This window comes from Nannospalax galili, unplaced genomic scaffold (genome assembly GCF_000622305.1).
Source record: "Nannospalax galili isolate Female #2095 unplaced genomic scaffold, S.galili_v1.0 scaffold34, whole genome shotgun sequence".
Lineage (NCBI taxonomy): Eukaryota > Metazoa > Chordata > Mammalia > Rodentia > Spalacidae > Nannospalax > Nannospalax galili.
The window spans coordinates 7606674-7617797 of record NW_008338996.1 but is presented as its reverse complement, the minus strand read 5'-3'; positions in this window follow the sequence as shown (position 1 = coordinate 7617797).

Sequence of the window (11124 nt, the reverse complement as noted above, 5' to 3'; positions counted from 1 at the left end):
AAAGTAGACAATGCATACATTTACGTCTGTTTGTATGCCATATTTGTATATATATATTATATATACATATAGAGAGAGACAGTGAGAGAAAGAGAGAGAGCGAAAGCAAAAGAGAGCACAGCCATCATCGCTGGAAATCAATGGAGTGTCTTCATAGTCCATCCAAGTCATATAAAGGAAGAGAAGCCAACATAAAATGCCTAAGGTCCTTCTGACTGTTGCGTACAATGTGCATAGCCAGAACTAGTATGCAAGACTGTAGGAAAGTGCAGTGTTTGGGGCACACTGCTGTTTCCACCATCTGAAGTGACATTATAAATCAGACTTAAACACACAGGATCTTCCTAGATGGGAAATGCATTAAAAACTGTGAGACTCATAGCACTGCCCTGGTGCACACAGGTCTTCTAGTGTCTACTCTGCTCTTGATAGAGGTCTTCATGCCAAACAGAATGTCTTCTCCTTTTTGGAATGCAAACCTCTGCAACACACTCTCAATCCTGGTATAATACCACCTACCAGTAGTTTGGGTAGAGGAAATATCAGAAATATTGAAATCACAAAAAGCCTGGATTCGAATACTGCCTCTGTTCCTTGCAGGCTGTATAATCTGGGGAAAATCATTTCTGGCTCCCTCTCCCATTATTTTAATATTTATAAATAGGGAAAAGTGGTAGGTACTGTTTGAGAGACTGAATCACATGTATAGGATCCAGACTTGGAAGACAGATAACAGTTCAAATACTTGCTCCTCTTAAAGCTGTGGCTTTGTGGAAGTTAGTTAATCTTGTTGGGATATATAGAGACTATAATCAAAATACCTTGTGGGCCATCATGGAGACAGAATGAGGTAATGTGTCATATGTCTTTGACTGAGCACAGGCCTGCTAGGAAGGGCTCAACAGATGCTATTTCCATGAATTACAGGAAAGATCCTTTATGAGCCAGTGGGGACCAAAGTGAGTGGGAAAAAGAAAATGTGGCAAAATGTAGCCACATATACAATTTGACTGCAGCATCACAGGCATCTCCTCTAGTGTGCTCTCTGAGCCCAGTGAATTTCCACTGTCGGGGGAGAAGTGGGGAATGGCAAACCAGATTAAGATAATTGTTTTCTTTGGAAGCTGAAGAAAAAAATTTGCCTCTGGCACCTCTATTACTGCAACATCAACTCAATCCCCAAATCCCACTGAAACAGTGAATGAAGCTTAAAAGCCACGAGAGAAGGGAGAATTGAGGAGAAGAGCCAAAAGGCTTCAGGCTCCGGTTTGATCCTCTCCTGTCATCTCCCCACCCTGTCTTTGCCCTATGCCTCTGCAACCTTCCTTTCTTGATGTACTTTTTGGGCAAAATAGTCTTTCTCCCTGCGGTTTGCTATTCGGAGGCTCCTCTGTTTCGGTAAGTGCCAGGGCAAGGTGTATGTTATCAAGACACTGAGGGTTAAACCTCAGGGGAATAAGCCCTGGTCTGCAAATGCAAATGACACAGAATGTGGTCAAGTCCTTTCCTACATCACTGCAACAGCCTGCCTTTACTATGAGTGCTTCCACCAGCTAAGGAGTTATTAGAGCTCCAGCATCAAGACCACAAGAAGATAGACTTAAGCTCATACAGGCCTTGCCAACAACCTTATAGTTAATCTGTTGGCAGCTCAGTTTCAACATCTGTACGACATCAGATGCACAAAATTCATAGCATCATCGTAGTCAATGGGTTAGCCTTCTTTTCCTGTTCATTTTCTTCCATCTTCTTGAACCCTTTTCTCTGTCTTCTCTGTGCCACTTAAACCCTCATACTGTTTTATTCTATTCTATTTTATTTTGAGACTAGATCTCTCTATGCCTCCCAGACTGGCCTGGAACTCACAGTGCTGCCTGTACCTCCCTAATGGTGGCATGACAGGTATACATTCCTCTCCTCTTTCACTCTCCATCACTTCCACCCAATGAGACCCACATTATACTCTATTACGTACTGGAACATTCAATGGATAAGTGTATGATGAAGAAACTAATAAGCTCTTCAACAAACCTTTCTTTCTATTGTATTTGTGTTCTTCCAAGATAGAATAACACAAGCATTCTCTAAGTAAATTATAGGAAATTCATAAAACCCTGCATTTCTGAAAATGACACAGTGCCCTCAACAGTGACTTAATTTAAAACAAAGAGATGGCTTCAGGAGAGAAGGGCAGATGCAGTCCTCTCGCTGGTAGAGTTGGAATCCTCTAGCCTGCTCTTCATCCACTTCTGTTCCTCCATCACCACATCTCATCCTATGAGGCGAGTCTCCTGAGTGTCCCATTCATCCTTCTTTGGTCTCTTAATTTTTCCAAATGTGTTTAACAACATAAAAAGATGTCAGGTAGTCAGGGACGCAACAGCCCAAGGACACAACTGTAAGCAAAACCAGAAGTGATTTCTGTCTTATGGAGCAAATGTACAGACTTACTAAGGAGACTGCTGATTAGTAGGAACACGTACATCCTGCTCTACCCCATCCATGTGCATGAATATATATTTACTTCAAAGTGAAAATGTGTGTTTCAAAGTGGAACTCTGGGATACTGTGAGAGTGGAAAGACTGAAGCAGACACCAGTGGGCTGAAGTAGAGCAGAAGTCATCTTTGAGGGAAACACTGGCCCACACCTTTAATCCCAGCACTCGGGAGGCAGAGGCAGGCGGATCTCTGTGAGTTCAAGGCCAGCCTGGTCTACATAGTGAGTTCCAGGACAGCTGGGGCTGCAGTGAGACCATGTCTCAAAAAGACCTCCCCCCCCCAAAAAAAAGCCTATTCTATGGACTGGAGAGATGATTACGTGGGTATGAAGACCAGAGTCATATTCCCAGAACCTATTTAAAAAAAAAAAAGTCTGTATCCCAATGTTCCTATGGCTAAATGGGAGGTGGAGGCAGGAGAATCCCTAGCAGCTCACAGGTCAGGTAGGTCTGTTCACAGAGCAACAAACAGCAAACAGATTTATAAACTCAACTGCAAGTATGAAGCAGTTTTAAGTCATTGGCCGTGGTGTTCAGCTATTCTTCGTCTTTTGAAACAATACTGGAGAGGTGTAGACAATGGCTTCTGATACTGTGTTAAAGCACCTGTTCTTGCACTGCTGGAAAAGAACAAGGGGGGCTTCAAGTAAGAGGTGTGTGTGAGGGCCTGACTGCAGTTTGAAGAATTCTGCCCTGGATTTCTTTCACTTTCCCTCAAACTCCCCTCCCACAATTCTTTGATTATTTATAGGAGGTATTCCCAAAGGGGGAAGTTCCATACTCTGCCTTGCAGATTGCTGAGAGAGATAAATAACACATTCTTCATTCTCTCCCTCACTGGGGAAATTGGGGACTGTGTTTACATCGCTGCCTTCGTATTTATCCTCCTGCTGGCTGCCCCATCCCCTCTACTTTATGTTGTTATTTTACTTCCATTAGGGGAGCAGAGAAAACACGAGAAGCCATTCTGATCCACCCCAATCCTCAGAGGGCATGACTCGGTCAAATTCAGAATCCTCTCCCTTGTAATTTTCCCTACAAACATCTCATTCAAGAGGCATTTTTCTTCCTCTGAATACTAATGTCTCAATAACGATAAAAATAAAAACCACAAAATGCTCTTCTCTCTCTCACTCTCTCTGGCTCTCTCTCTGTCTCACACACACACACACACACACACACACACACACACACACACACACACACCTCAAAAAGAGAAAGAAAAATAAAAAAGAAAATGGCGTGTTTGCTTCATTTTGTTTATGTCCTCCTAGATTTCCTTCATGGGCTTCTGGGATTGGCTAGTTAGCAGCTATGAAGGCAGCTGGATCACTACAGTTTTAATGTGGCATTCCTTTCTTCTGTGACTTCTCTTCCTTGAGAAGGGGCTGAGCTTTATTAAGAAACCTTCCAAGCATACAAACCTCAACTCTTTATCTGCTAGGTCCACAAATAACGTGATAAGGCCTGTCTTGTATGGGGACTGAAAACATTGTTATTTTCAGTATTTTTCTAGAAATGGCAATTTTATTCCAAAAACATTCTGTAATTGACCAAAACAATTCTGATTGTTTGAGGTCTTATTTGATTACATTTTCTTTACATTTGCTCTGCAATGAAAAGTCATATACTGAGCATTGTTTCATGTCTTACTCTATTTAATCTTTTTTTTTTTTTGCTATTTTTTAAGTGTATTGCCTGCATGTCTGTTAGTATACCTATGTCTGACAATACCCATGGAGGTCAGAAGAGGACGTTGGATCCCCAGAACTGAAATTACAGAGTTGTTAGCCACCACATGGATGCTTAGAACCAAATCCAGGTCTTCTACAAGTGCAGTCGGTGCTCTTAACTGCTAAGCCATGTCTCCAGTCCCTCCATTTAATATTAAAAATGACAAAATAAAGTATCAGTCATCTAATCTAATTCTCCGTATTGATGGATACACTGAGATTCAGAATTCATGTACAACAGGGTTTGATGGCACACATACATTTGCTATCATAACTACAGGGACAGCTGAGGCTGGAGGATCCCATGTTAAAGCTAGCTGGGCAACAAATTACAATTCCCTTTCAAGAAAAGTATTATGTTCAGTTCTAACTAGAAGAATCTGGTAAAACTTCAAAACTCATTGTTACAGATTTATTTCTTTAAAAAGGCAACATTACTGTATTTTAGAATACCAAATTTAGATGTATCTTACAAATATCTGGTCATAGAACAATAGTATAAACCTCTCTGGATAAACCTCTTTTCTTCTGTGCTATAGAGAGGATGTGTTAAATTTGGAGATAAAAATTCCGGTTTTAATGTTTGCTGACACTGTGTCTTAGATGGTCTCCCACCCCTCTTCAAAGCAGGCTCAGCAAGGAGAAATCCTCCAGTGGTGCTATAAAGATGCTCCCAGGAAAGGCCAATAAGGGAAGAGCAGAAGGACTAACAGCCTAACAAAGAGTGTGACTGTAGTCTCTCTCAGCTGGTTCCACAGGAAGCTCTGGAGGCTATCCTGCTGCAGTCTGCTATGGCTCCCTCCTCATGCTGGGCAGCAACCTGGCCTAAGACACAGCAAAGAAGTAATGTGTGGATGATACTGTGAGTTTTGTTAGTTTATAACACGTATCTATCTTATTTCCCCAACTTCAAGATGTGTGAGTTAAATTCTATAGTTCCAAATGTTAGCATTGTTCTGCATGTACGTTTTAAAAGTATATTCCTCAGGTCTCAGGTCTGGAGAGATGGTGCAGCAGTTTGGAGCACTGGCTGCTCTTGTAAAGGCACAGGGTTTGATTCCCAGCACCCACATGGCAGCTGACAGCCATCCTAACTCACGTTCCAGAGAAATTTGAAACTCTCTTCTGACCTCCACAGGTATTTTACGACAAGCATCCACTTATATATATGCAGGCAATACATTCATACACATAAATAAAATAATAAACAAAATATTTTAAAAGTGCACTCCTCTAAATAGAACTTAATATTCCTTGACTAGGGATTTTTATTTTTCTCAGTAACATATTTCACACTCCTTCAGAAATACTGGCATAGGAGAACCTACCTCGATGACGAATAAATGAGTACTCAACAATTCTTGGATACGAGCTGTACTCATAACTACATCAATATGCTAATTATGTCATTGAAATATGATCTATTATTAAAGTGTGTGTGTCATTGACATCATGGCACTACAATTGGGAAGGTACCAGTGGGCCCAGAGAGTGTAAAATTGCCTTAATGAAAAACGATATAGAAACATACAACAGTATTTGCTTAAGGAAGGATATGACAGAGTATACCTTAGACCAGCATGTATCTACCCAGTCCTTAATCTCCTACAGGACCAGATTGCTATGAATGACACCACTACTTAGAATGAGGACTCCCACAGGTATGAGGTATACTGTTTGCTGTTTTTATTCCCTCCAAGTCTTTCCCAACCACTTTTGGAGACATAGCTAACAAGAGCTTGCCAACTAGACAAGAAATTCAAAGTAGGACCTGGATATCATGTGGGTTTGATGATTTAATTTATAAAACTAACATTCTCCAATGATTTAGACTGAAAAAGTAGTATAAAATATTTTATTAATGGAATTAAGACAATGACTTTTAGGCGAAATGTCTCAACTAGGTAAACATGCAGTGATGTAAATTAGAGTAGTGGGCTGAGAAAGAATAGGTGATGGATTGCAATGTGTACAAGACTTCCTTTAAGCAAGATAAACATACTGCCAAATCAGATTTTGCTGTTGGTTGCACAACTCTATGACTATAGTAAAAAAATCCTTGAATTCTACACTTTAGACGAGTAAACTTTATGGCATATAAATTATGTCTCAATAAAGATATTGTGAATTGCCAATGAATCCCAAGCATGTCTAATTCAGGCAAATGAAATCTTCTCTGGAGACACATGCTTTCATCTGAAGTCCCCTTGGAATCTTTCAGATAAAATCTCACAGAAGATGAGCTCACTGTCTTTAATTACAAGCATACTACAAAATAATTTAACAGGAATAAGAGTCAGCAGCTTCATCAAACAGAACATTTAAGCTCCCAAGATCTTTATTCTGGCTGTATCAGTTACTCAACCTTTCTCAACCTGTCTTGTTTCCTATACTGATGGTAATAGTGGAACCTCTTGTAAGATTGACCATAAAGATTCAATATATGACAGTAAGTTAAATTTTAAAAGTGGAGACTCACACAGAAAAAAATGAATGCTGTATAAATGTTAAAGATAATTAACTACCAGCATAATTTTGTTGCAAAAGGGAAAGAAGCTGGATTGAAAAATAGATATTGACATATAAACATAGAGTAATGATTCCCAGGTGAAGCAACTAGATTTAATATACATAACAAAGGGCTCTGACTTAGAGGAAGAATTGAATCTATGCACCATTTTTCAAGATAAACTATTTCTTTCCTATCAGATTTGCAAAGTTTTAACTACTTGTGTTTGTATATTGCCCATAGGTTGGTTAAAAGACTATAGGAATTTGTGATGCACCATTGGAGAAAATGTGACTTGGAACACACCTTTCTAATGAACATTTAAGTTTATCGAGTAGAATTTCAAATCATTATAAAATCTCTCATATTTTTAAAAGCCAGGGTCTAATGGGATGAATTTCTCCCAAGGGAAAATAATACAGAACCCAAAGATACATAAAAAGGCAATGGCACAGCATAATTTAGACGGGTGTAATTTCTCAACCTCAAAGCTCCCCCAAGGAAAGGTGGCTGACAATATAACCTTTGTTCAGGAGGGCAAATTCAAGTTCAGAATAATTTTCACCAAAATATGGATTTTTAAGAAGCTTGGATTGATCCAGAAGTAGAAATTTAACTCTCGTTCATGAGTATGTCCAAGTCTTTTTCTATTAACTGCTAGAGCATACGCCCCAACTTTCCATGTTGAAGACCTAGCAACTGTCTTGCCCTACTCTAAGCTGCCTTCTGGGGTAGCCCCAGCTCCACTCCTCTGCTCAGCATCAGGGTCTCAGTCTCCTCTTTACAGTTTTGATACTTGAAATTTTCCCTTATTTTCTTGTGAATTCAGATGTTTGTTTTTTAAGGACTTTTATTTTAGATTTAAGGTCTCTAAATTTTTCTTAGTAGGGGAGCTTTTCGATTCTATTTCCTATTCTATGACAAAAGAGAAACAAATTGGATTTGAATATTATCAACAGGTTTTCCAAATCCCTCTTTGGGAAAAAAAAAATCCTAGAATTATACATAGTGTAACACTTCTTAGAATGAAAGAGCGAATCAACAAACAAGAAAATTTCGGCTTCTATGCCGGGTGTGGTGGCACGTGCCTGCACGCAGCCCTTGCCAAACAGAGGTGGGCAAATGAAGCCAGCCTGGTCCACATAGTGACTTCCAGGTGCTGAGACTAGTTCTAGAAGAAACTATGTAAGCTGCTAAGGGAGAAACTTAATCAATGATCCTCCCCAGACCTAATGCCTAATAACCACAATGACAGCAAACCACCCCTGTTGGTACAATAGTGGCACTGTTATCTGGGGGTAATCAGCTATCTAATTGAACTTACAGCCCTCTCAATGGGAGGAAATTCATGGATGATACAGTAATTATAGCCAAATATACATGGCTGGAGAGATCAGAGATCCTAGAGAAAAACCCTGTCTCTGTCATATCTCTAAACAAATGAAATTTCTTACCATATACTAAATATGGATCATTATATTCACAAACAAATGTACCATACATCATTCATTAAAGAATCCTCTTTCTTGAAAAGATGGAGGGTGTTACAGAGTTCCACAATTGGTCACACACAGACAATATACATCTGAGAGATGCCCAGCCGAGGTGACACATCTACATGGAATCTCTATACCTAAGGCTCATGGAACATAGCAGAACAGGGGGTGGAGAGAACACTAGTGCATCTCTCAACTCTCACCAGCAAAGCTTCCTTATACAATAGTGATGTAAAAGATGGAGGGTGTTACAGAGTTCCACAATTGGTCACACACAGACAATATACATCTGAGAGATGCCCAGCCGAGGTGACACATCTACATGGAATCTCTATACCTAAGGCTCATGGAACATAGCAGAACAGGGGGTGGAGAGAACACTAGTGCATCTCTCAACTCTCACCAGCAAAGCTTCCTTATACAATAGAGAGTGATGCACACAGAAGGTCCCACCCGGCTAAGTTTTAGAGAATAAAAAACTGCAGAATGTGTGTCCCTGGATAGGATTCCTATATTAAAACTCACCCACCCAGGACTGAGGGACCATTGTGAAGAGGGGGTGGAAAGATTGTAAGAGCCAGGGTTGCTCCATGAACACAGGGAAACAGAGTCTTTTAGGCCACTGGAAGCTTACTATGTGAACTTTCGACAATAGTGGCTGTCATTTTCCATAAAACCCATGCCGACTCAATCAGATAAGGGCCCAGCATGGAGTGAGGGGAAATGTCAGTGGCCCTAGCCCTAGCTAGGGAACTGTTGGCAACTGATTACTGCTGGGTGAGGGAGAGTAGATCTTCTTTAAGATCTCCAGACTCCAGTGGATGAGCTTGCGCTGAAGGACATCTGAGTACAAATGCTTCACTAGATAGGGCTTAACATACATGACAGAATGCATGAGGTCTGGTGGGGGAGGGTATGAGGTGGCATGGATGCAGTAGGGGGTCTACATTTGATTAAGAACTAAGGCATGAAATACATAAAAACTCAATAAAAATATGTTTAAAAGGGAATATCTCTGCTTCACCCACGCTGGGATGCTGGGTTTTCATATCTTTTGAGAGCCGCATATTGAATCTTCCATTAGACCCTCCTGGGCCTATATGTATACTATCTGATATTGTCAATTTAAAGTCTATCTCCCCATGTGGACTATGGCCTTTCTCTAGAAGCTAAAATTTTCTTTACTATAGTTCTGTGTCCTGTTTCTTAAAGTTGTATGCCCCAGAGAATAGGTGCTCTGTGAGAGATCATTAAAGGGATGAATGTGTTTATTTTTTAAAAAGTATCTAATTGACTGAGTGGTAGGGAAGAAGGTCTTAGGTATACTACTCTCTCAGGTGAACTAAATGACACATTGTTTTTCCATTTCAGTAGTATTAATTAAATACCTAACACAATACTTCTCACTTTCTGAGTTCTAAAATATATTTTTCCAATGGAAGAGGGTTTTGTTATAAATACTACTTAAATTACATTGAAGTTGGCAGAAAAGAAAGGAGGAAGAGGACTAAGAAAGGAGGAGGGAGAGGAGAGAGAGATAGGGACAGCAGTATTTCTCTTTTCTCTTGCAAGTAGTTAGCATATTGTATAGACGATCTGATGGCAAACACTGTAGAAGAAGCATCTGCTGGAGAAACTTGCCTGGGTTAGATATTTTCTATGTGTCCTTCGTGTTATTTTCCTTCACTAAATGTCTTCTTTTTTCTTATAGGCTGTTCAAGTCTGTCATAAGAATTATATATCACATCTTTAAAATATCTAGCTCATAGTAGGCACTCAATATATCATAGCATCTCCTATCATCATAACAGGAGAACCATTTTCAAATGTGAGGGTTAACTCCCTTGCTGAAACTCTCCAAGTTCCGGGCCTGGGCACTTGTCTTTAAAATAGGGCACAATGTGACTTCTTGTTACATACCAAGATGGGTAATTACACGAGTTAGGACAAGAAAAGATTGAGCTTGCATGTTCTCTTAAGCGACTAAGTCAACATGAAGCAAATCTATTTTCTTGGCATTTCCAAATCAGAGCCAGCAGCAGAAATATAGATAATACTATAATGCCAATGTCTTGAGAGTCCCTAAAAAGCAAACATATTTGATATGACTAAAAGCCTACAACAGTGACTACAGGGAAAACCTCAAGCTGTCCAGACAAGCCCTTGGGGCATCACAAGCTGGGTTATCTCACTGTCCCCAGTCTCTACATGGTTAGCGTCTCACAGAGGCATTTTACCGCATCACCACATTGCTCTCATCTGGTGCCAAGAATGTGTTGGAAAAGCCAACAGGAAATGAAATCTAGCCAGTTTGAGAAATTTTCTCACGTCTTTTATTTCCCAATGTATACTTCCATTGATGTCTTGGTGTTCTTAAGGCTGGAATGGACAGCAACAGCCTCAGGCAGCAGAGTGTGGCCAAGATTTCCCCTTTGCATTTCCTGTCAAAATGGTTCAGATTCCCATGAGTGAGTAGCATAGCCATGAAATTATCTCATCTGCAACTTTTCTGCTGAATTATTGAGAGAAAGTCATGGGAAAGAGTGGTGGGGAAAATATCAATTGTATTCTATCTTTTTTGAGTTTAGAAGTCTTAGGCAGATCAATGGACACCTTCAAGTCTTCATTTGTCTTTGACAAAACTGAGTTAATGTCTACTTTTTTAAGCTTGGAGTTAGAATCCCTGAGAAACATTTGTGAAAATAGTTTACAAATGTTAAATCCCTATGCACATGAGATAGTTGCTATTCTTACCCTCTCTCCCACTAGGGAAATGAAGCTAACATCATTCATCTTTTTGGCTGATGCCTTTCCTAACATTAGCTTGTCTACAATGTGGGTAATAGGCTAAGAAAAAAAGACCATGAATCATATACTATTGCAGTCT